Consider the following 27,998-nt stretch of genomic DNA (forward strand, 5'->3'; position numbering starts at 1 on the left):
AGTATATTGGAGAATATGTTGACAGTCTGCTACAGTATACTGGAGAATATGTTGGCAGTCTGCTACAGTATACTGGAGAATATGTTGGCAGTCTGCTACAGTATATTGGAGAATATGTTTGCAGTCTGCTACAGTATATATTGGATAATATGTTGGCAGTCTGCTACAGTATATTGGAGAATATGTTGGCAGTCTGCTACAGTATATTGGAGAATATGTTGGCAGTCTGCTACAGTATATTGGAGAATATGTTGACAGTCTGCTACAGTATATTGGAGAATATGTTGACAGTCTGCTACAGTATACTGGAGAATATGTTGGCAGTCTGCTACAGTATACTGGAGAATATGATGGCAGTCTGCTACAGTATATTGGAGAATATGTTGGCAGTCTGCTACAGTATATTGGAGAATATGTTGGCAGTCTGCTACAGTATATTGGAGAATATGTTGCCTGTCTGCTACAGTATATTGGAGAATATGTTGACAGTCTGCCACAGTATACTGGAAAATATGATGGCAGTCTGCTACAGTATACTGGAGAATATGTTGACAGTCTGCTACAGTATACTGGAGAATATGTTGGCAGTCTGCTACAGTATATTGGATAATATGTCGGCAGTCTGATACAGTATATTGGAGAATATGTTGGCAGTCTGCTACAGTATATTGGAGAATATGTTGGCAGTCTGCTACAGTATATTGGAGAATATGTTGGCAGTCTGCTACAGTATATTGGAGAATATGTTGGCAGTCTGCTACAGTATATTGGAGAATATGTTGACAGTCTCCTACAGTATATTGGAGAATATGTTGGCAGTCTGCTACAGTATATTGGAGAATATGTTGGCAGTCTGCTACAGTATATTGGAGAATATGTTGGCAGTCTGCTACAGTATACTGGATAATAAGTTGGCAGTCTGCTACAGTATACTGGAGAATATGTTGACAGTCTGCTACAGTATACTGGAGAATATGTTGGCAGTCTGCTACAGTATATTGGAGAATAAGTTGGCAGTCTGCTACAGTATATTGGAGAATATGTTGGCAGTCTGCTACAGTATATTGGAGAATATGTTGGCAGTCTGCTACAGTATATTGGAGAATATGTTGGCAGTCTGCTACAGTATATTGGAGAATATGTTGACAGTCTGCTACAGTATATTGGAGAATATGTTGACAGTCTGGTACAGTATACTGGAGAATATGTTGGCAGTCTGCTACAGTATATTGGAGAATATGTTGGCAGTCTGCTACAGTATATTGGAGAATATGTTGGCAGTCTGCTACAGTATATTGGAGAATATGTTGGCAGTCTGCTACAGTATACTGGAGAATATGATGGCAGTCTGCTACAGTATATTGGAGAATATGTTGGCAGTCTGCTACAGTATACTGGAGAATATGTTGACAGTCTGCTACAGTATACTGGAGAATATGTTGGCAGTCTGCTACAGTATACTGGGGAATATGTTGACAGTCTGCTACAGTATATTGGAGAATATGTTGGCAGTCTGCTACAGTATATTGGAGAATATGTTGGCAGTCTGCTACAGTATATTGGAGAATATGTTGACAGTCTGCTACAGTATATTGGAGAATATGTTGACAGTCTGCTACAGTATACTGGAGAATATGTTGGCAGTCTGCTACAGTATACTGGAGAATATGATGGCAGTCTGCTACAGTATATTGGAGAATATGTTGGCAGTCTGCTACAGTATATTGGAGAATATGTTGGCAGTCTGCTACAGTATATTGGAGAATATGTTGCCTGTCTGCTACAGTATATTGGAGAATATGTTGACAGTCTGCCACAGTATACTGGAAAATATGATGGCAGTCTGCTACAGTATACTGGAGAATATGTTGACAGTCTGCTACAGTATACTGGAGAATATGTTGGCAGTCTGCTACAGTATATTGGATAATATGTCGGCAGTCTGATACAGTATATTGGAGAATATGTTGGCAGTCTGCTACAGTATATTGGAGAATATGTTGGCAGTCTGCTACAGTATATTGGAGAATATGTTGGCAGTCTGCTACAGTATATTGGAGAATATGTTGGCAGTCTGCTACAGTATATTGGAGAATATGTTGACAGTCTCCTACAGTATATTGGAGAATATGTTGGCAGTCTGCTACAGTATATTGGAGAATATGTTGGCAGTCTGCTACAGTATATTGGAGAATATGTTGGCAGTCTGCTACAGTATACTGGATAATAAGTTGGCAGTCTGCTACAGTATACTGGAGAATATGTTGACAGTCTGCTACAGTATACTGGAGAATATGTTGGCAGTCTGCTACAGTATATTGGAGAATAAGTTGGCAGTCTGCTACAGTATATTGGAGAATATGTTGGCAGTCTGCTACAGTATATTGGAGAATATGTTGGCAGTCTGCTACAGTATATTGGAGAATATGTTGGCAGTCTGCTACAGTATATTGGAGAATATGTTGACAGTCTGCTACAGTATATTGGAGAATATGTTGACAGTCTGGTACAGTATACTGGAGAATATGTTGGCAGTCTGCTACAGTATATTGGAGAATATGTTGGCAGTCTGCTACAGTATATTGGAGAATATGTTGGCAGTCTGCTACAGTATATTGGAGAATATGTTGGCAGTCTGCTACAGTATACTGGAGAATAAGATGGCAGTCTGCTACAGTATATTGGAGAATATGTTGGCAGTCTGCTACAGTATATTGGAGAATATGTTGGCAGTCTGCTACAGTATATTGGAGAATATGTTGACAGTCTGCTACAGTATACTGGAGAATATGATGGCAGTCTGCTACAGTATATTGGAGAATATGTTGGCAGTCTGCTACAGTATACTGGAGAATATGTTGGCAGTCTGCTACAGTATATTGGCGAATATGTTGGCAGTCTGCTACAGTATACTGGAGAATATGTTGACAGTCTGCTACAGTATATTGGAGAATATGATGGCAGTCTGCTACAGTATATTGGATAATATGTTGGCAGTCTGCTACAGTATATTCGAGAATATGTTGACAGTCTGCTACAGTATATTGGAGAATATGATGGCAGTCTGCTACAGTATATTGGAGAATATGTTGGCAGTCTGCTACAGTATACTGGAGAATATGTTGGCAGTCTGCTACAGTATATTGGAGAATATGTTGGCAGTCTGCTACAGTATATTGGAGAATATGTTGACAGTCTGCTACAGTATATTGGAGAATATTTTGACAGTCTGCTACAGTATATTGGAGAATATGTTGACAGTCTGCTACAGTATATTGGAGAATATGTTGGCAGTCTGCTACAGTATATTGGAGAATATGTTGACAGTCTGCTACAGTATATTGGAGAATATGTTGACAGTCTGCTACAGTATACTGGAGAATATGTTGGCAGTCTGCTACAGTATATTGGAGAATATGTTGGCAGTCTGCTACAGTATACTGGGGAATATGTTGACAGTCTGCTACAGTATATTGGAGAATATGTTGGCAGTCTGCTACAGTATATTGGAGAATATGTTGACAGTCTGCTACAGTATACTGGAGAATATGTTGGCAGTCTGCTACAGTATACTGGAGAATATGTTGGCAGTCTGCTACAGTATATTGGAGAATATGTTTGCAGTCTGCTACAGTATATATTGGATAATATGTTGGCAGTCTGCTACAGTATATTGGAGAATATGTTGGCAGTCTGCTACAGTATATTGGAGAATATGTTGGCAGTCTGCTACAGTATATTGGAGAATATGTTGACAGTCTGCTACAGTATATTGGAGAATATGTTGACAGTCTGCTACAGTATACTGGAGAATATGTTGGCAGTCTGCTACAGTATACTGGAGAATATGATGGCAGTCTGCTACAGTATATTGGAGAATATGTTGGCAGTCTGCTACAGTATATTGGAGAATATGTTGGCAGTCTGCTACAGTATATTGGAGAATATGTTGCCTGTCTGCTACAGTATATTGGAGAATATGTTGACAGTCTGCCACAGTATACTGGAAAATATGATGGCAGTCTGCTACAGTATACTGGAGAATATGTTGACAGTCTGCTACAGTATACTGGAGAATATGTTGGCAGTCTGCTACAGTATATTGGATAATATGTCGGCAGTCTGATACAGTATATTGGAGAATATGTTGGCAGTCTGCTACAGTATATTGGAGAATATGTTGGCAGTCTGCTACAGTATATTGGAGAATATGTTGGCAGTCTGCTACAGTATATTGGAGAATATGTTGGCAGTCTGCTACAGTATATTGGAGAATATGTTGACAGTCTGCTACAGTATATTGGAGAATATGTTGGCAGTCTGCTACAGTATACTGGATAATAAGTTGGCAGTCTGCTACAGTATACTGGAGAATATGTTGACAGTCTGCTACAGTATACTGGAGAATATGTTGGCAGTCTGCTACAGTATATTGGAGAATAAGTTGGCAGTCTGCTACAGTATATTGGAGAATAGTATATGTTGGAGTCTGAATATTGGAGTGTTGGCAGTCTGCTACAGTATATTGGAGAATATGTTGACAGTCTGCTACAGTATATTGGAGAATATGTTGACAGTCTGCTACAGTATATTGGAGAATATGTTGGCAGTCTGCTACAGTATATTGGAGAATATGTTGGCAGTCTGCTACAGTATATTGGAGAATATGTTGGCAGTCTGCTACAGTATATTGGAGAATATGTTGGCAGTCTGCTACAGTATACTGGAGAATAAGATGGCAGTCTGCTACAGTATATTGGAGAATATGTTGGCAGTCTGCTACAGTATATTGGAGAAATATGTTGGCAGTCTGCTACAGTATATTGGAGAATATGTTGGCAGTCTGCTACAGTATACTGGAGAATATGATGGCAGTCTGCTACAGTATATTGGAGAATATGTTGGCAGTCTGCTACAGTATACTGGAGAATATGTTGGCAGTCTGCTACAGTATATTGGCGAATATGTTGGCAGTCTGCTACAGTATACTGGAGAATATGTTGACAGTCTGCTACAGTATATTGGAGAATATGATGGCAGTCTGCTACAGTATATTGGATAATATGTTGGCAGTCTGCTACAGTATATTCGAGAATATGTTGGCAGTCTGCTACAGTATATTCGAGAATATGTTGGCAGTCTTCTACAGTATATTGGAGAATATGTTGGCAGTCTGCTACAGTATATTGGAAAATATGTTGGCAGTCTGCTACAGTATATTGGAGAATATGTTGGCAGTCTGCTACAGTATATTGGATAATATGTTGACAGTCTGCTACAGTATATTGGAGAATATTTTGGCAGTCTGCTACAGTATACTGAAGAATATGTTGGCAGTCTGCTACAGTATATTGGAGAATATGTTGGCAGTCTGCTACAGTATATTGGAGAATATGTTGGCAGTCTGCTACAGTATACTGTAGAATATGTTGGCAGTCTGCTACAGTATACTGGAGAATATGTTGACAGTCTGCTATAGTATACTGGATAATATGTTGGCAGTCTGCTACAGTATACTGGAGAATATGATGCAGTCTGCTACAGTATATTGGAGAATATGTTGGCAGTCTGCTACAGTATATTGGAGAATAAGTTGGCAGTCTGCTACAGTATATTGGAGAATATGTTGGCAGTCTGCTACAGGATATTGGAGAATATGATGCAGTCTGCTACAGTATACTGGAGAATATGATGGCAGTCTGCTACAGTATATTGGAGAATATGTTGGCAGTCTGCTACAGTATATTGGAGAATATGTTGGCAGTCTGCTACAGTATATTGGAGAATATGTTGACAGTCTGCTACAGTATATTGGAGAATATGATGGCAGTCTGCTACAGTATATTGGAGAATATGTTGGCAGTCTGCTACAGTATATTGGAGAATATGTTGGCAGTCTGCTACAGTATATTGGAGAATATGTTGGCAGTCTGCTACAGTATATTGGAGAACATGTTGGCAGTCTGCTACAGTATACTGGAGAACATGTTGGCAGTCTGCTACAGTATACTGGAGAATATGTTGACAGTCTGCTACAGTATACTGGAGAATATGTTGGCAGTCTGCTACAGTATATTGGAGAATATGTTGGCAGTCTGCTACAGTATATTGGAGAATATGTTGGCAGTCTGCTACAGTATATTGGAGAATATGTTGACAGTCTGCTACACTTCTTACTGATTCTCCCTGTAGATTTTGGGATTCTGTCCTGTGTTCCCTTTAACTGAGAGCCAAGGGCTGAATCCCCCAATTTGAGAAACGGAATGCCAACTTGAGGTTGTGCATACATTAGGCATCGATGGTAGTAAGCGATTTGTTAGGTAACTGTTGGCTCAAGCCCCAATAGAACAATTGCTTTGTGCTTTGAGATACCAGTTAAAACACAGACTGGATTAGACTTGGCGTAGTCATGAATTATATATTTTTTAAAGACAGACATTTCTAAGTATAATCAAACATTTTTTTTACAGTGTTTGTTGTTTTACAAATTTAGGGTTGGGCTTTTCATTTTACTCTGTCATGAGGCAACTTCACATCGCCCCTCATAACGCCATAGGACTTCATAAGCCCACAGGACTTCATAAGCCACAGGACTTCATAAGCCACAGGACTTCATAATGCCACAGGACTTCATAATGCCACAGGACTTCATAACCCCATAGGACTTCATAATGCCACAGGACTTCATAAGCCACAGGACTTCATAACCCCATAGGACTTCATAATGCCACAGGACTTCATAAGCCACAGGACTTCATAACGCCACAGGACTTCATAAGCCCACAGGACTTCATAATGCCACAGGACTTCATAATGCCACAGGACTTCATAAGCCACAGGACTTCATAACCCCATAGGACTTCATAACGCCACAGGACTTCATAACCCCATAGGACTTCATAACGCCACAGGACTTCATAATGCCACAGGACTTCATAATGCCACAGGACTTCATAAGCCACAGGACTTCATAACCCCATAGGACTTCATAATGCCACAGGACTTCATAACGCCACAGGACTTCATAACGCCACAGGACTTCATAAGCCACAGGACTTCATAATGCCACAGGACTTCATAATGCCACAGGACTTCATAACCCCACAGGACTTCATAAGCCACAGGACTTCATAACGCTACAGGACTTCATAATGCCACAGGACTTCATAAGCCACAGGACTTCATAACGCCACAGGACTTCATAATGCCACAGGACTTCATAATGCCACAGGACTTCATAATGCCACAGGACTTCATAATGCCACAGGACTTCATAAGCCACAGGACTTCATAACGCTACAGGACTTCATAATGCCACAGGACTTCATAAGCCACAGGGCTTCATAACGCCGTAGTCAGATATTCTCTATTAGCGTTGGGCTCTAACACCACACTAATTACACCCATCAGCAAGACAGGGCATCATGATGATCATCAATCGCATCAGATTCCTAATCATCAGCAGGGTTCATCATCAATCGCATCAGATTCCTAATCATCAGCAGGGTTCATCATCAATCGCATCAGATTCCTAATCATCAGCAGGGTTCATCATCAATCGCATCAGATTCCTAATCATCAGCAGGGTTCCTCATCAATAGCATCAGATTCCTAATCATCAGCAGGGTTCCTCATCAATAGCATCAGATTCCTAATCATCAACAGGGTTCCTCATCAATAGCATCAGATTCCTAATCATCAACAGGGTTCATCATCAATCGCATCAGATTCCTAATCATCAACAGGGTTCCTCATCAATAGCATCAGATTCCTAATCATCAACAGGGTTCATCATCAATCGCATCAGATTCCTAATCATCAGCAGGGTTCATCATCAATCGCATCAGATTCCTAATCATCAACAGGGTTCCTCATCAATAGCATCAGATTCCTAATCATCAACAGGGTTCCTCATCAATAGCATCAGATTCCTAATCATCAACAGGGTTCCTCATCAATAGCATCAGTAGAACAAACACACCAGGTAGCTGCATACATGATAGAGCCAGTAAAACAACAAACAAAACATACATCAAGGCTTTCTTCACAAGCACATTGTATTTCATATAATAACATCTCCAATTGGTTGTTTTGTTTGTATAACATATAGGACCATTATATATAGGTACATTATGTATGTTGCGTGTATATAAAATAGTCACTTCATTAAAAAAAAAAAGTCAGAATTCATCTCAGATAAATCAAGAAATCTGTCATTCATTTAGACATTTTTTTTTTGCTGAGGAGATCTTCGTTGCGCAATTTAACATCTAGCTAAGGTGTTTGGTGCAGTATTTCTCCATTTAAAAAATGTGCCTGAAAAACTGGTCAGTGCACTGCATTCAGTCTATCGAGTCGGGAAAGTCTGGCTGTGCTCAGGACTGATTTCTGAGAACTATAACCTGTCTACAACTTCATCATCCGCAAGCTGTCAAACTATGGTAAATAAAGCACAAGCTAAATGCTGTTTATCAGCCCCCCCCAAAAAAAAAATGCTATTTGGCTAAGTTCTAACTCTGTGTTTGTCAATGAAGCTAGCAGTTACATGGAGCAACCAGGCCACAATTTAATTACATTTTTTTTATTTAACTAGGCAAGTCAGTTAAGAACAAATTCTTATTTACAATGACGGCCTACCCCGGGACAAACCCGGAGAACTCTGGGCCAATTGTGCACTGTCCTATGGGACTCCCAATCAACTTATCAAGTCACTGGGCAAGTGGGCATGATCCTAATCAAATCAAATTGTATTTGTTTTATGAACCTAATCCATATCCACCCATCCTGTATGTCAAACATAGTTTTGGACGAGTCTGACTTTATGGCCAAAATGATCCTATTTACACTTTGTAGTCAATTTTGACACTATAATCAATGTTTCTGACTCATACCCAGCTAGCACAGTGGATCTGGGCTGATTCCAGCTGAGTCGGGGGACTCAGCCAAGAGTCAGGTGTGAGTTATCTGGCCCAAATGTATCACTTGGGCCTCGGGCCGATTCGGGCTACTCTCTGGCAGATGATTACAAGGGCTGCTTTATATAATTAACATATGATTATTTATTTTTCCATATTTTCTCATTGTTTCTGTGATCAAAAAATACAAATAACATTTAAACTAAATTATTTAAGAGTACTGTGTAGTATTTTAGTATTTTGATACTTTGTGCAAGGCAATTGATAGGCATTAAAAACTTTGTGGATGGAGCCTCCCGACTGTATGTATAAAATGTATAATAGTGATATTTAAAATTACTAAATTGGGTAGTTTTGTATACATTTATAAAAATTTGGATCGGGCCGCTTCTGGGGGATTGTGGTGAGATGCTGGCAAAGTCGGCTGAATTCCAGTAGATGGAAACAGGCCGATGTACTTGGGCCGGTTCTGGGCAGTCGTTAATTTTGATTCTGTGTCGAGTCCAACACCCGATTCTGGGCCGATTCAATCAGTTCCGGTCTCCCGGAAGATGGCCGCTTCTGGGCCAGATTCCTCATTGCTAGCTGGGTATCGATGCCACTTAGGCCGTTTAAAACCACAGAAGTTGGTTCTAAAGGAAAAGGATCATTGGAATATGTCTGATCACATCTTATAGTACTTTCTGCATCCCAAATGACACTCTATCCCAAATATACGGCCCTGATCAACAGTAGTACGCTATATAGGGAATAGGGTACCATTTGCGACGCAGACCCTAGTCCCTTTGCACTATTTCAATCTGATGATGTCATGGGCTCTCCAGTAATGTCCTGTAATGTCCTGTAATGTCCAGGAATGTCCTGTAATGTCCAGTAATGTCCTGTAATATCCAGTAATGTCCTGTAATGTCCAGTAATGTCCTGTAATGTCCAGTAATGTCCTGTAATGTCCTGTAATGTCCTGTAATGTCCTGTAATATCCAGTAATGTCCTGTAATGTCCAGTAATGTCCTGTAATGTCCAGTAATGTCCAGTAATGTCCTGTAATGTCCAGTAATGTCCTGTAATGTCCTGTAATGTCCAGTAATGTCCTGTAATGTCCTGTAATGTCCAGTAATGTCCAGTAATGTCCTGTAATGTCCAGTAATGTCCTGTAATGTCCAGTAATATCCTGTAATATCCAGTAATGTCCTGTAATGTCCTGTAATGTCCAGTAATATCCTGTAATATCCAGTAATGTCCTGTAATGTCCAGTAATGTCCAGTAATGTCCTGTAATGTCCAGTAATGTCCTGTAATGTCCTGTAATGTCCAGTAATGTCCTGTAATGTCCTGTAATATCCAGTAATGTCCTGTAATGTCCTGTAATGTCCAGTAATGTCCTGTAATGTCCTGTAATGTCCAGTAATGTCCAGTAATGTCCTGTAATGTCCTGTAATGTCTACTTATGTCCTGTAATGTCCTGTAATGTCCAGTAATGTCCAGTAATGTCCTGTAATGTCCTGTAATGTCCAGTAATGTCCTGTAATGTCCTGTAATGTCCAGTAATGTCCTGTAATGTCCAGTAATGTCCTGTAATGTCCTGTAATATCCAGTAATGTCCTGTAATGTCCTGTAATGTCCTGTAATGTCCTGTAATGTCCAGTAATGTCCAGTAATGTCCTGTAATGTCCTGTAATATCCAGTAATGTCCTGTAATGTCCTGTAATGTCCAGTAATGTCCTGTAATTTCCTGTAATGTCCTGTAATGTCCTGTAATGTCCTGTAATGTCCTGTAATGTCCAGTAATGTCTACTTATGTCCTGTAATGTCCTGTAATGTCCAGTAATGTCCAGTAATGTCCTGTAATGTCCTGTAATGTCCAGTAATGTCCTGTAATGTCCAGTAATGTCCAGTAATGTCCTGTAATGTCCAGTAATGTCCAGTAATGTCCTGTAATGTCCTGTAATGTCCTGTAATGTCCAGTAATGTCCTGTAATGTCCTGTAATGTCCAGTAATGTCCTGTAATGTCCAGTAATGTCCTGTAATGTCCAGTAATGTCCTGTAATGTCCAGTAATGTCCAGTAATGTCCTGTAATGTCCTGTAATGTCCAGTAATGTCCAGTAATGTCCTGTAATGTCCTGTAATGTCCTGTAATGTCCTGTAATGTCCTGTAATGTCCAGTAATGTCATGGTAATGTCCTGTAATGTCCAGTAATGTCCTGTAATGTCCAGTAATGTCCAGTAATGTCCTGTAATGTCCTGTAATGTCCAGTAATGTCCAGTAATGTCCTGTAATGTCCTGTAATGTCCTGTAATGTCCTGTAATGTCCTGTAATGTCCTGTAATGTCCAGTAATGTCCTGTAATGTCCTGTAATGTCCAGTAATGTCCTGTAATGTCATGTAATGTCCAGTAATGTCCTGTAATGTCCTGTAATGTCCAGTAATGTCATGTAATGTCCTGTAATGTCCTGTAATGTCCTGTAATGTCTTGTAATGTCCAGTAATGTCCTGTAATGTCCAGTAATGTCCAGTAATGTCCTGTAATGTCCAGTAATGTCCTGTAATGTCCTGTAATGTCCTGTAATGTCCTGTAATGTCCTGTAATGTCCTGTAATGTCCTCTAATGTCCTGTAATGTCCAGTAATGTCCTGTAATGTCCTGTAATGTCCTCTAATGTCCTGTAATGTCCTGTAATGTCCTCTAATGTCCTGTAATGTCCAGTAATGTCCTGTAATGTCCAGTAATGTCCTGACCTTGATTTTTTTGCAGAAGTACTTTTTAGAACTCAGACTTTCGAAGATGAGTCTTAAAAAAAAATGTAAAACTCAACAACAACAAAAAAACATCTGCTTAAGTGTGTGTACATTACTGTATTTACTTGGGATATTGTTTTTCAATGGGAAAGGCTCCAAACTAGCTGAATCTGGAGGGCGTCTTTAATGACCCGTCATGTTCTATGGAGTTCAGAGCACTTCTCTACAGAGCTACGGTAGCTACAAGTATCATCTACAAAGACATTTCAAAAACACAATGGTCAAAAGAAAGACAAAACCGAATGTAAAGTGAGCGCTGTCTATTGTTAGGAGGAGAGGTCAAACCAGAATGCAGATCTAGAAGATGACAGTTAGGGGGTAGAGCAAAGGCTTGGATAACAACCTTGTGTGTGTGTGTGTGTGTGTGTGTGTGTGTGTGTGTGTGTGTGTGTGTGTGTGTGTGTGTGTGTGTGTGTGTGTGTGTGTGTGTGTGTGTGTGTGTGTGTGTGCATTTGCGTCATATGCATGTGCACATGCGTGTTGGCCCACAGGTTGAAATTGTGTACTGTATGTATGATTATGAGAAATCAGGTCGTAGGGAAAGCAACCCGTTTAATAGCTGCCTATGTTTGGCTGTTACAGTACATAACTCTCCTCCCTCCTCCCCCTGTGTGGTTGGACTGTGTTTGGCTGTTACTGTAGGTGTACGTACCCCTCCTGACTCTACACCCTTTGTGGTTGGGTCGTTCTGCAGCTGTGGTGATGAGACAACAAGGCCGTTCTCTCTCACTGGGGCTGAAAATCTCCTCTGGTGAGATGGCCTGGTCTATATGAGGACAGTCTTCATTGGCTAGAGCTGCGTTGGCCGCCTCCCCATTCAGTTTGGAATCTTCAGACAGACACACAGGAGATTTCATGGAAATAGAATTAGAACAGGAGATTCCATAGAAAGAATTAGAACAGGAGATTCTGTGGAAACCGAATTAGAACAGGAGATTCTGTGGAAACCGAATTAGAACAGGAGATTCCATGGAAACAGAATTAGAACAGGAGATTCCATATACAGTGGGGCAAAAAAAAAAGTATTTAGTCAGCCACCAATAAGGCAAGTTCTCCCACTTAAAAAGATGAGATAGGCATGTCATTTTGTCTGTCATAGTTGAAGTGTACCTATGATGAAAATTACAGGCCTCTCTCATCTTTTTAAGTGGGAGAACTTGCACAATTGGTGGCTGACTGAATACTTTTTTTGCCCCACTGTAAATATAATTAGAACAGGAGATTCCATAGAAATAGAATTAGAACAGGAGATTCCATGGAAATAGAATTAGAACAGGAGATTCCATAGAAATAGAATAAGAACAGGAGATTCCATGGAAATATAATTAGAACAGGAGATTCCATGGAAATAGAATTAGAACAGGAGATTCCATTGAAATAGAATTAGAATTAGAACAGAAGCTCCCATAGAAATAGAATTAGAACAGGAGATTCAATAGAATTAGAACAGGACATTCCATGGAAATAGAATTAGAACTGGAGAATCCATGTAAATAACATTAGAACAGGAGATTCCATAGAAACAGAATTAGAACAGGAGATTCAATAGAATTAGAATTAGAACAGGACATTCCATGGAAATAGAATTAGAAGAAATATAATTAGAACAGGAGATTCTATATCAATAGAATTAGAACAGGAGATTCCATATAAATTGGAATTAGAAAAGGACAATCCATAGAAATAGAATTAGAACAGGAGATTCCATAGAAATAGAATTAGAACAGGAGAATCCATGTAAATAACATTAGAACAGGAGATTCCAAAGAAATATAATTAAAATTAGAACAAGAGATTCAATAGAATTAGAATTAGAACAGGAGATTCCATATCAATAGAATTAGAACAGGAGATTCCATAGAAATTAGAATTAGAAAAGGACAATCCATAGAAATAGAATTAGAACAGGAGATTCCATAGAAATAGAATTAGAACAGGAGAATCCATGGAAATAGAATTAGAACAGGAGATTCCATGGAAATAGAATTAGAACAGGAGATTCCATAGAAACAGAATTAGAACAGGAGATTCCATGGAAATATAATTAGAACAGGAGATTCCATGGAAATAAAATTAGAACAGGAGATTCTGTGGAAACAGAATTAGAACAGGAGATTCCATAGAAATTGAATTAGAACAGGAAAATCCATGTAAATAACATTAGAACAGGAGATTCCAAAGAAATATAATTAAAATTAGAACAATAGATTCATTAGAATTAGAACAGGAGATTCCATAGAAACAGAATTAGAACAGGAGATTCCATAGAAACAGAATTAGAACAGGAGATTCCATAGAAACAGAATTAGAACAGGAGATTCCATAGAAACAGAATTAGAACAGGACATTCCATAGAAACAGAATTAGAATAGGACATTCCATAGAAACAGAATCAGATCAGGAGATTCCATAGAAACAGAATTAGAACATGATATTCCATAGAAACAGAATTAGAACAGGACATTCCATAGAAACAGAATCAGATCAGGAGATTCCATAGAAGTAAAATTAGAATATAATTTCTCCAGGAGATACAGACAACAAGGTCAAACACTCTGATCAAATAAAAGATTTAAATGCTTCTTGTCCAACTGCCAACCAAGAGACCAAAGCAGAGAACTGCAACAATTAGATAAACGGGCATCCCAATTCAATTCAATACAACTTAATTCCTTCCCTCAGAGGCTAACCTCCCTTTAATCAGTGCTGAAGTCTGGCAAAAGTTAATCATATGATGTTTAGTAACAAACAACAACATTACCAGCTTAAAGGAGCTACATATTGGATTTTTTAAACAACAAAAACATAATTTCAAGAAAATATCCATAATATAGCTGCAGTAATAGGGGAATGATATTGTTTTAAAGTGCTACTTACCCGCCAGTGTTGTGCTTGGCTGTGATATTCGCCTATTGATTTCTGCCGCTGGAGAGGCATCTGTTGTCAAAATGGGAAAGCTGTTTTGACTTTGTGGCTGTGTTATCTAGTGGAAGTAGGGTCAAGTGACCAATATAGAAAATTCATAATTTCCTGGTTACTAAAATTCGACACTGTTTGCTCTATTTCGGGTTTATGTGAGGAAACAAGCATTGAACAGCGTAAGGAATTATTGCGATCTAAATTGTTGTGAAATATATTTTAACCAAAATCAAAAGTGAAAAACGTAAGTCTCCGTTATGTTACAGGGAAATTGGATGCGGGGGAGAAAATAAGTTTTGAATGGAGCATAGTGCTGTTGCAATTCACCTATCTTACAATGCTTTTTAAATGTATTTAACCTTTACTTAACTAGGCAAGTCAGTTAACAACAAATTCTTATTTACAATGACGGCCTACCCCGGCCAAACTCGGACGACACTGGGCCAATTGTGCACCGCCCCATGGGACTCCCAATCACGGCTGGATGTGACACAGCCTGGATTCGAACCAGGCACTGCAGTGACGCGTCTTGCACTGAAATGCTGTGCCACTCGGAAGCCCACATATGGGGAGAAGGTCTGAGAAATTCTAGGTGCAGCACCTTCAATTAGAAGGTACAATACATTCTGTATTGCACATATCCCAGCATGATTCAAATAAAATATTACTGACTGTTTAACCTCTCATGGGTAGGGGGCAGTATTTTCACTTCCGGATGAAAAGCGTGCCCAAAGTAAACTGCCTGTTACTCAGGCCCAGAATGGCTGTCACTTTAATTATAAGGCGAAGTCCTCCCAGATTGCAGTTCAAAGGGCTTCCACTAGATGTCAACAGTCTTTAGAAAGAGTTTCAGGCTGGTTTTTGGAAAAATGAGCCCGAAATTGTAGTTTTTCTAGGTGGCTCCCATTGTGGCTGTAGTTTTTCCAAGCGAGTAGACGAGAGTGAGTTCTTTGGTATTCTTCTCCGGTAAAGACAATAATGATTCTACGTCTTAAATTTTTACATTTATTTACATATTAGGGTACCTAAGGTTTCATTAGTAACGTTGTTTGACTTGTTTGGAATAGTTTATTAGTAATGTTTGGGATTCATTTTGTATGCATTTTGATGGAGGGAAACTGGGTGGATTATTGACTGAAGCGCGCCAGCTAAACTGAGTTTTATGGATATAAAGACGGACATTATTGAATAAAAGGACCATTTGTGATGTAACTGGGACCTTTTAGAGTGCCAACAGAAGAAGATCATCAAAGGTAAGGCAATTAGGTGTCGCACCTGCCTGGTTGAAATATGTTTTTCATGGTTTTGTATGCGTGGCGCTGTCCTCAGATAATCTCATGGTCTGCTTTCGTCGTAAAGCCTTTTTGAAATCTGACACAGCGGCTGGATTAACAAGAAGTTAAGCTTTATTTTGATGTATTACACTTGCGATTTTATGAAAGTTAAATATTTATAATTCTGTAGTTTGAATTTCGAGCTCTGCAATTTCACCGGATGTTGGATAGGTGGGACGCCCATAAGAAGCTAAATAAATTATACTAGCACTGATTCGGACAGTCAACAGCAGGATTTGAAGCATAGTTAATGTGTGCCATGCTTGTCCATGTTAGTTCATGTGTGCCATGCTTGTCCATGTTAGTTAATGTGTGCCATGCTTGTCCATGTTAGTTAATGTGTGCCATGCTTGTCCATGTTAGTTCATGTGTGCCATGCTTGTCCATGTTAGTTCATGTGTGCCATGCTTGTCCATGTTAGTTCATGTGTGCCATGCTTGTCCATGTTAGTTAATGTGTGCCATGCTTGTCCATGTTAGTTAATGTGTGCCATGCTTGTCCATGTTAGTTAATGTGTGCCATGCTTGTCCATGTTAGTTAATGTGTGCCATGCTTGTCCATGTTAGTTAATGTGTGCCATGCTTGTCCATGTTAGTTCATGTGTGCCATGCTTGTCCATGTTAGTTCATGTGTGCCATGCTTGTCCATGTTAGTTCATGTGTGCCATGCTTGTCCATGTTAGTTAATGTGTGCCATGCTTGTCCATGTTAGTTAATGTGTGCCATGCTTGTCCATGTTAGTTAATGTGTGCCATGCTTGTCCATGTTAGTTAATGTGTGCCATGCTTGTCCATGTTAGTTAATGTGTGCCATGCTTGTCCATGTTAGTTAATGTGTGCCATGCTTGTCTATGTTAGTTAATGTGTGCCATGCTTGTCCATGTTAGTTCATGTGTGCCATGCTTGTCCATGTTAGTTCATGTGTGCCATGCTTGTCCATGTTAGTTCATGTGTGCCATGCTTGTCCATGTTAGTTAATGTGTGCCATGCTTGTCCATGTTAGTTAATGTGTGCCATGCTTGTCCATGTTAGTTCATGTGTGCCATGCTAGGAAGGTGGCAGTCATGTGCTACGTCCCACGGGCTACATCTCAATCTGCTAATCATGAAGCTTATTGATCTTTTAATAAATGAGAGATGAATTTCTTCAATCAGAAGTGGCCGAGTTACCTGGTTGAGCCACTGGGAGTAGGGGGAGGGCGTCTACAGATAAACAGCGAGACGGACAGCGAGACGGACAGCGAGGCGAGCAGCGAGACGGACAGCGAGACGGACAGCGAGACGGACAGCGAGACGGACAGCGAGACGGACAGCGAGACGGACAGCGAGACCGACAGCGAGACGGACAGCGAGACGGACAGCGAGACGGACAGCGAGACATACAGCGAGACGGACAGCGAGACGGACAGCGAGGCGAGCAGCGAGACGGACAGCGAGACGGACAGCGAGACGGACAGCGAGACGGACAGCGAGGCAAGCAGCGAGACGGACAGCGAGACTGACAGCGAGACTGACAGCGAGACTGACAGCGAGACCGACAGCGAGACGGACAGCGAGACGGACAGCGAGACGGACAGCGAGACCGACAGCGAGACGGACAGCGAGACGGACAGCGAGACGGACAGCGAGGCCCGGACAGCGAGACGGACAGCGAGACGGACAGCGAGACGGACAGCGAGGCAAGCAGCGAGGCAAGCAGCGAGACGGACAGCGAGACGGACAGCGAGACTGATAGCGAGACCGACAGCGAGACCGACAGCGAGACCGACAGCGAGACCGACAGCGAGACCGACAGCGAGACGGACAGCGAGACGGACAGCGAGACGGACAGCGAGACGGACAGCGAGACCGACAGCGAGACGGACAGCGAGACGGACAGCGAGACGGACAGCGAGACGGACAGCGAGACGGACAGCGAGGCAAGCAGCGAGACGGACAGCGAGACTGACAGCGAGACTGACAGCGAGACCGACAGCGAGACGGACAGCGAGACGGACAGCGAGACCGACAGCGAGACGGACAGCGAGACGGACAGCGAGACCGACAGCGAGACGGACAGCGAGACGGACAGCGAGACGGACAGCGAGACGGACAGCGAGACCGACAGCGAGACCGACAGCGAGAAGGACAGCGAGACGGACAGCGAGACGGACAGCGAGACGGACAGCGAGACGGACAGCGAGACGGACAGCGAGACATACAGCGAGACAGACAGCGAGACAGACAGCGAGACAGAGTGAGACAAATAGTGAGACAGACAGCGAGACAGACAGCGAGACAGACAGCGAGACAGACAGCGAGAGAGACAGCGAGAGAGACAGCGAGAGAGACAGCGAGACAGACAGCGAGACAAACAGCTGAATAGGATGTTGCAGGAGAGTTTGACTACAGAGAAGAGAAGAAATGAAGAGAGAAGGAGAGGAGAGAAAAGAAGAGATTTCTCACCTGGAAACTTCACTTTGAAGACGTCATCGTGTGTCAGAGTAATGTTTTGAGCCAGAGCCAAAACGGGGTGGACTAATTTTGGGCTTTCAGGAAGGAGCGGTGCTTTATGGGGCGTTGGAGGAGAGTTGATGCTGGACTTATAGTAGTTGGGTGATCCTGGTTGGGGTGCTCGTGGGATATGCTTGTTCTTCTTCTTTGGTAGCTTCTGCTTCGCCATGGCCAAGGAGTAATACATTCCAAAGTTGTTGACGATCACGGGGACGGGCATGGCGATGGTCAGTACACCCGACAGGGCGCACAGCGCTCCGACAAGCATGCCAGACCACGTCTGGGGGTACATGTCGCCGTAACCAAGGGTCGTCATGGTAACGACGGCCCACCAGAATCCGATGGGGATGTTCTTGAAGTGTGTGTGCTCGCTGGCGCGCGGGTCGGTCGGGTCCGCTCCCATCCGTTCGGCGTAGTAGATCATCGTGGCGAAGATGAGGACTCCGAGTGCGAGGAAGATAATGAGGAGGAGGAACTCATTGGTGCTAGCCCGTAACGTGTGACCCAGAACCCTCAGGCCCACGAAGTGACGGGTCAGCTTGAAGATACGCAGGATCCTGACGAACCTCACCACCCTCAGGAAACCCAGAACGTCTTTAGCTGCTTTAGACGACAGCCCACTCAGCCCGACCTCCAGGTAGAACGGTAAGATAGCCACGAAGTCGATAACGTTGAGAGCTTTCTTCATGAACTCCATCTTATCCGGACAGAATATGACTCTCATCATGAACTCAAAGGTAAACCAGACCACGCAGACGCCCTCGATATAGGTGAGATAGACCACCGTCTCCGTCTCCTGGTACACATGCTCCACCGTCACGTTGTCCACCAGCTCCAGCTCGGTGCGGTTCACGATGGGGTTGAAGAACTCGTGGGTCTCCAGGCAGAAGGTGGAGATGGACACGAGGATGAAGAACAGAGAGGCCAGGGCTATCCACTGTGGAGGGAGAGAGGGGAGGAGAGAGAGGAGGGAAATGGAGAGGAGGACAGAGAGAAAGAGAGAGAGAGTGAAAAAGGGAGAGAGTAATGGGGGAGGGAGAGAGTGGGATAGGGAGAGGGTAGGAGTGGGGAGAGGGGAGGAGTGGATAGAGGGGCGAGGAGGAGAGAGGGGAGTGGAGAGGAGTGGAGAGAAGGGAGGGGAGGAGAGAGTTTGGGATTTAGTGAATGATTTGACCCAAATACAATGCTTTTAGTTTTTTAAATATTTAGGACTAACATTTCTTGCCACCCATTCTGAAACTGAGTCGTTGCTGAGGAGCTGCTGCCTTGACAGGAACTAATGGGGATCCTTAATAAACCCCAGGAAGAGTAGCTGCTGCCTTGACAGGAACTAATGGGGTTCCTTAATAAACCCCAGGAAGAGTAGCTGCTGCCTTGGCAGGAACTAATGGGGATCCATAATAAACCCCAGGAAGAGTAGCTGCTGCCTTGACAGGAACTAATGGGGATCCATAATAAACCCCAGGAAGAGTAGCTGCTGCCTTGGCAGGAACTAATGGGGATCCTTAATAAACCCCAGGAAGAGTAGCTGCTGCCTTGGCAGGAACTAATGGGGATCCATAATAAACCTCAGGAAGAGTAGCTGCTGCCTTGACAGGAACTAATGGGGATCCTTAATAAACCCCAGGAAGAGTAGCTGCTGCCTTGGCAGGAACTAATGGGGATCCATAATAAACCCCAGAAAGAGTAGCTGCTGCCTTGGCAGGAACTAATGGGGATCCATAATAAACCCCAGGAAGAGTAGCTGCTGCCTTGGCAGGAACTAATGGGTATCCATAATAAACCCCAGGAAGAGCAGCTGCTGCCTTGACAGGAACTAATGGGGATCCATCATAAACCCCAGGAAGAGTAGCTGCTGCCTTGACAGGAACTAATGGGGATCCATCATAAACCCCAGGAAGAGTAACTGCTGCCTTGGCAGGAACTAATGGGTATCCATAATAAACCCCAGGAAGAGCAGCTGCTGCCTTGACAGGAACTAATGGGGATCCATCATAAACCCCAGGAAGAGTAGCTGCTGCCTTGACAGGAACTAATGGGGATCCATCATAAACCCCAGGAAGAGTAACTGCTGCCTTGGCAGGAACTAATGGGTATCCATGATAAATATAAATACAGGATATTTTGTGTGAAGTGACAATGTAGACCTCTTTCTGGGTTTATGGAAAAGTATGTGAACCCTTGGATTTAATAACTGGTTGACCCTCCTTTGGCAGCAATAACCTCAACCAAAAGTTTTCTGTAGTTGCGGATCAGAACTGCACAACGGTCAGGAGGAATTTTGGACCATTCCTCTTTACAAAACTGTTTTCATTTCAGTAATATTCTTGTGATGTCTGGTGTGAACCGCTCTCTTGAGGTCATGCCACTGAATCTCAATCGGCTTGAGGTCAGGACTCTGACTGGGCCACTCCAGAAGGCGTGTTTTCTTCTGTTCAAGCCATTCTGTTGTTGATTTACTTCTGTGTTTTGGGTTGTTTCCTGTTGCGTCACCCAACTTCTGTTGAGCTTCAATTGGCCGACAGATAGCCTTACATTCTCCTGCAAAATGCCTCGATAAACTTGGGAATTCATTTTTCCGTCGATGATAGCAAAGCAGTCTGGGCCCTGAGGCAGCAAAGCATCTCCAAACCATGATGCACCTTCCACCAGACTTTACAGCTGGGATGAGGTGTTGATGTCGCTGTGCTGTGCTTTTTTTCATAGTGATGTGTGTTCCTTCCAAACGACTCAACTGTAGTTTCATCTGTCCACAGTCATCTTTGCAGGACGGCCACTCCTAGGGAGAGTAGCAACAGTGCTGAACTTTAGAGACAAATTGTCTTACTGTGGACTGATGAACGTCAAGGCTATTAGAGATACTTTTGTAATCCTTTCCAGCTTTATGCACGTTAACAATTCTTAATCTTAGGTCTTCTGAGATCTCTTTTGTTCGAGGCATTGATTCTCATCAGGCAATGCTTCCTGTGAACAGCAAACTAACATTTTGAGAGTTTTTTTATAGGGCAAGGCAGCTCTAACCAACATCTCCAATCTTGTCTCATTGATTGGACTCCAGGTTAGCTGACTCCTGACTCCAATTAGCTTTTGGAGAAGTCATTAGCCTTTGAAGGTTCACATACTTTTCCCAACCTACACTGTGAATGTTTAAATGATGTATTCAATATAAACAGGAAAAATACAATAATTTGTGTGATAATAGTTTAAGCAGACTGTGTTTGTCTATTATTGTGACTTAGATGAAGGTCAGATCAAATGTTATGGCCAATTTATGCAGAAATCCAGGTAATTCCAAAGGGTTCACATACTTTTTCTTGCCACTGTGTGTCTCCTCCTCACTACGCCCCGTGCTATGGGGTGGCAGGAAGCCTAGTGGGTAGAGCGTTGGGCTAGTAACCGAAAGGTTGCTAGATCGAATCCCCGAGCTGACAAGATAAAAAAATCTGTCATTCTGCCCCTGAACAGGCAGTTAACCCACTGTTCCGAGGCCGTCATTGTAAATAAGAATTTGTTCTTAACTGACTTGCCTGGTTAAAATGAAAAACAGGTCTCCTCCTCACCTGTTTCTCGTCTGTCTGTCAATAAATCTAATATGGAAGGAGAGTGACACTCCACTGCTGAAAAGAAAGACACTAAGAACGAGGTTGTTGTTACAGTAGAACCAAACACAAGCATCATCGTGAGGAGACAGAGTCGTGCTCAGGTTGTCATCTTGATAACACGACCTTGTCGCCAAGGACTCTGTTGGACGGCGTAAGTGGGGAAAACCCACTACTAAATAAATTAGTTAGGTTCTCAAGGGTTTTGACTAGAGTGTTGACAACTACTGACAGAAGAGCCATTTTCATACCAGCTTAGTAGAACTTTCGCAAAAGGTTAGGAGAATTAGGTTAGGTTACCTAAAATTCTCCCCTTCTAACCTTCTACGAAAGTCACTTCTGTTCATAGCTGTACTCCATCTAGTCACAACCGTTTTCTAGTGCAGTAGTTAGTCTCACGTCACCATACTGCCAAGTTTAGTTCATTAACTCATGCAAGAAGCCAGCTAGAATCAAAGCTATAGGTTGTTCTAAGATTGTATTTTTCAAGCCGGAGAGTGAGGTTACAAAATCCAATTCTTACAAGAGCAACAGAAATTAATTTATACACTAAGCCAGGTGTTTTACACAGTGAGCTGCAGAAGTACATTCATCCTTTGTACCCGTAAGATATGGGTTCAAATACTGTTCAAAAATAGAATACTTTAGCCGAGCTCGATTGAGTATGTGTAAAGGAACTAATAGAACAGCCACAAAAGTGCAAACCCCTCCCATCTGGTACTCCAGACCGGCTAAAGCAAGCGCTCAACGTCTTTGAAAGACTTCAGATAGTATTTGAACCCAGACCCAGTACTCACAGAGACATGTCTATGCTTGTACCAACCAGCCAGTCAGGCAGACTAATGGAATGAATTATACATCTGGGAGGGGGGGGGGTGTGTGTGTGTGTGTGTGTGTGTGTGTGTGTGTGTGTGTGTGTGTTGCTAAGTGAGAGAAGTCTGGGTATGATTGAAGCTCAGAGTTAATGCAACACACACACACACATACTGTACACACACACACACACACATACTGTACACACACACACTCAGTCATCTTCAGACCTTAAAGTGAATACATAGTAGAAAGAGTAGTTAGGTAGTCAGTGGGGTTTTACCTGGAAGAGAGCAGGCTGGGCAGGTAACAGGTTGGCTACAGGTAACAGGTTGGCTACAGTAGAGCTATAGCTGAGCTATAGCTGAGTTTTGTTTAAGGCAAACAGTTGCTGCCGGAAGAGTTCATTTCTTAGTCTTTGTCAACATCCTGTTTATTTTCTGTACAAAATGTATTGACCAATTAGTCTTGCATATGTTAATATTGTAAATAAAAGCCTCTAAGAGGAAGTACAGTTCCCGCTCAGCCCAGTCAAAACTGTTCGCTGCTCTGGCCCCCCAATGGTGGAACAAACTCCCTCACGACGCCAGGACAGCAGAGTCAATCACCACCTTCCGGAGACACCTGAAACCCCACCTCTTCAAGGAATACCTAGGATAGGATAAGTAATCCTTCTCACCCCCCCTTAAATGATTTAGATGCACTATTGTAAGTGGCTGTTCCACTGGATGTCAGAAGGTGAATTCACCAATTTGTAAGTCGCTCTGGATAAGAGCGTCTGCTAAATGACGTAAATGTAAATGTAAATGTCTAAGATAGGTGAGCACCAGAACATCCTCTGTCTCCTCACTGTCCGATCTGCCTCTTCGGGTACAGAACATCCTGTCTGTCTCCTCCCTGTCCGTTCAGCCTCTTCGGATACAGAACATCCTGTCTGTCTCCTCACTGTCCGCTCAGCCTCTTCAAGGGTACAGAACATCCTGTCTGTCTCCTCACTGTCCGTTCTGCCTCTTCGGGTACAGAACATCCTGTCTGTCTCCTCACTGTCCGTTCTGCCTCTTCGGGTACAGAACATCATGTCTGTCTCCTCACTGTCCGTTCCGCCTCTTCGGATACAGAACATCCTGTCTGTCTCCTCACTGTCCGCTCAGCCTCTTTGGGTACAGAACATCCTGTCTGTCTCCTCACTGTCCGTTCCGCCTCTTCGGATACAGAACATCCTGTCTGTCTCCTCACTGTCCGCTCAGCCTCTTTGGGTACAGAACATCCTGTCTGTCTCCTCACTTGGGGGCTGAGTTAAACATTTTGGGAACCCCTGGCCTAAAGTGACATCCTATTCTTGTCTCCTTGTCTCCTTCCCCAATCAGTAGTGGTATGGAGGTATTTGACTGATGAAAGATACAATCGTCTAGGCATGGTTAATGTTGCTTTATCCTTCCCATGTGTTATCAGATAGGTGTGTAGAAGAAGGAGAAGAGGTGAAGAGTGGAAACCAGCCGGATCGCTCATCAACTTATCTTTGCACGAACAGTCAAGTTAGTACTCAATCACAACATCAGCTAAAATAAAGCCCCTTGGTCTTCTGCCCTCTGAACAACTGAAGCCCTCTTCATTACCGTAGACTAGATTACATTTTCAGTTCTGATTAATGTGTAACTCCATGTATCTGCTATTTGTGTTTCCAGATAAGACCCGTCATATGTTCCCTGATTTAAGAGGTGATGACCACTCCACTACCAGTGTCAACTCTTCTCCTGACATGAACTGAAGCCATGTACCATGTGCCCTCATCCATTGGAGCATTGCATGCTTCCTCTTCAAGCACTGTGAGTAGCCCAGCCAATGTTATTTCATTACTGTGTGAACGGTCAATGAAAATTCACTAACACAATCACATTATTACACATCAATGAGATTTTACTCCCTACTTGGACTAGATCATTCATTCATAGCTGTGTTGTCTAACTGTGTTGGGTATTGGTGTTTTTTTTGTTGTGTTTCCAGTGAAATCCTGTCCTGCCCTCAGCGGAAGATTTGAGCTCTTCTCCAACACCCTCCATCCAAGATGAGCCTGTCATGCCCTGAAGTCAAGCTTCTGAAGACATCAAACCGTCCTGTCATGTACTGAAGTCAAGCTTCTGAAGACATCAAACCGTCCTGTCATGTCCTGAAGTCAAGCCTACATCACTATAGCCTGAGTACCGTGGATGGTTTACATCACTATAGCCTGAGTACCGTGGATGGTTTACATCACTATAGCCTGAGTACCGTGGATGGTTTACATCACTATAGCCTGAGTACCGTGGATGGTTTACATCACTATAGCCTGAGTACCGTGGATGATTTACATCACTATAGCCTGAGTACTGTGGATGGTTTACATCACTATAGCCTGAGTACCGTGGATGGTTTACATCACTATAGCCTGAGTACCGTGGATGGTTTACATCACTATAGCCTGAGTACCGTGGATGGTTTACATCACTATAGCCTGAGTACTGTGGATGGTTTACATCACTATAGCCTGAGTACCGTGGATGGTTTACATCACTATAGTCTGAGTACCGTGGATGGTTTACATCACTATAGCCTGAGTACTGTGGATGGTTTACATCACTATAGCCTGAGTACCGTGGATGGTTTACATCACTATAGCCTGAGTACCGTGGATGGTTTACATCACTATAGCCTGAGTACCGTGGATGGTTTACATCACTATAGCCTGAGTACCGTGGATGGTTTACATCACTATAGCCTGAGTACCGTGGATGGTTTACATCACTATAGCCTGACTACTGTGGATGGTTTACATCACTATAGCCTGAGTACCGTGGATGGTTTACATCACTATAGCCTGAGTACCGTGGATGGTTTACATCACTATAGCCTGAGTACCGTGGATGGTTTACATCACTATAGCCTGACTACTGTGGATGGTTTACATCACTATAGCCTGAGTACCGTGGATGGTTTACATCACTATAGCCTGAGTACCGTGGATGGTTTACATCACTATAGCCTGAGTACCGTGGATGGTTTACATCACTATAGCCTGAGTACCGTGGATGGTTTACATCACTATAGCCTGAGTACTGTGGATGGTTTACATCACTATAGCCTGAGTACTGTGGATGGTTTACATCACTATAGTCTGAGTACTGTGGATGGTTTACATCACTATAGCCTGAGTACCGTGGATGGTTTACATCACTATAGCCTGAGTACGGTGGATGGTTTACATCACTATAGCCTGAGTACCGTGGATGGTTTACATCACTATAGCCTGAGTACCGTGGATGGTTTACATCACTATAGCCTGAGTACTGTGGATGGTTTACATCACTATAGCCTGAGTACTGTGGATGGTTTACATCACTATAGCCTGAGTACCGTGGATGGTTTACATCACTATAGCCTGAGTACCGTGGATGGTTTACATCACTATAGCCTGAGTACCGTGGATGGTTTACATCACTATAGCCTGAGTACTGTGGATGGTTTACATCACTATAGCCTGAGTACCGTGGATGATTTACATCACTATAGCCTGAGTACTGTGGATGGTTTACATCACTATAGCCTGAGTACCGTGGATGGTTTACATCACTATACCCTGAGTACCGTGGATGGTTTACATCACTATAGCCTGAGTACCGTGGATGGTTTACATCACTATAGCCTGAGTACCGTGGATGGTTTACATCACTATAGCCTGAGTACTGTGGATGGTTTACATCACTATAGCCTGAGTACCATGGATGGTTTACATCACTATAGCCTGAGTACCGTGGATGGTTTACATCACTATAGCCTGAGTACCGTGGATGGTTTACATCACTATAGCCTGAGTACGGTGGATGGTTTACATCACTATAGCCTGAGTACCGTGGATGGTTTACATCACTATAGCCTGAGTACCGTGGATGGTTTACATCACTATAGCCTGAGTACTGTGGATGGTTTACATCACTATAGCCTGAGTACCGTGGATGGTTTACATCACTATAGCCTGAGTACCGTGGATGATTTACATCACTATAGCCTGAGTACTGTGGATGGTTTACATCACTATAGCCTGAGTACCGTGGATGGTTTACATCACTATAGCCTGAGTACCGTGGATGGTTTACATCACTATAGCCTGACTACTGTGGATGGTTTACATCACTATAGCCTGAGTACCGTGGATGGTTTACATCACTATAGCCTGAGTACCGTGGATGGTTTACATCACTATAGCCTGAGTACCGTGGATGGTTTACATCACTATAGCCTGACTACTGTGGATGGTTTACATCACTATAGCCTGAGTACCGTGGATGATTTACATCACTATAGCCTGAGTACTGTGGATGGTTTACATCACTATAGCCTGAGTACCGTGGATGGTTTACATCACTATAGCCTGAGTACCGTGGATGGTTTACATCACTATAGCCTGAGTACGGTGGATGGTTTACATCACTATAGCCTGAGTACCGTGGATGGTTTACATCACTATAGCCTGAGTACCGTGGATGGTTTACATCACTATAGCCTGAGTACCGTGGATGGTTTACATCACTATAGCCTGAGTACTGTGGATGGTTTACATCACTATAGCCTGAGTACCATGGATGGTTTACATCACTATAGCCTGAGTACCGTGGATGGTTTACATTACTATAGCCTGAGTACTGTGGATGGTTTACATCACTATAGCCTGAGTACTGTGGATGGTTTACATCACTATAGTCTGAGTACTGTGGATGGTTTACATCACTATAGCCTGAGTACCGTGGATGGTTTACATCACTATAGCCTGAGTACGGTGGATGGTTTACATCACTATAGCCTGAGTACCGTGGATGGTTTACATCACTATAGCCTGAGTACCGTGGATGGTTTACATCACTATAGCCTGAGTACTGTGGATGGTTTACATCACTATAGCCTGAGTACTGTGGATGGTTTACATCACTATAGCCTGAGTACCGTGGATGGTTTACATCACTATAGCCTGAGTACCGTGGATGGTTTACATCACTATAGCCTGAGTACCGTGGATGGTTTACATCACTATAGCCTGAGTACCGTGGATGGTTTACATCACTATAGCCTGAGTACCGTGGATGATTTACATCACTATAGC

At 42.7% G+C, this 27,998-nt stretch overlaps 1 pseudogene; it reads right to left on the reverse strand.

Moving 5' to 3' along the window:
- Positions 1-27,998, reverse strand: part of LOC135508889 (potassium voltage-gated channel subfamily C member 1-like) — a 55,331-nt pseudogene that overhangs the window by 12,647 nt on the left and 14,686 nt on the right.

Source organism: Oncorhynchus masou, chromosome 22 (genome assembly GCF_036934945.1).
Source record: "Oncorhynchus masou masou isolate Uvic2021 chromosome 22, UVic_Omas_1.1, whole genome shotgun sequence".
Classification (NCBI taxonomy): domain Eukaryota; kingdom Metazoa; phylum Chordata; class Actinopteri; order Salmoniformes; family Salmonidae; genus Oncorhynchus; species Oncorhynchus masou.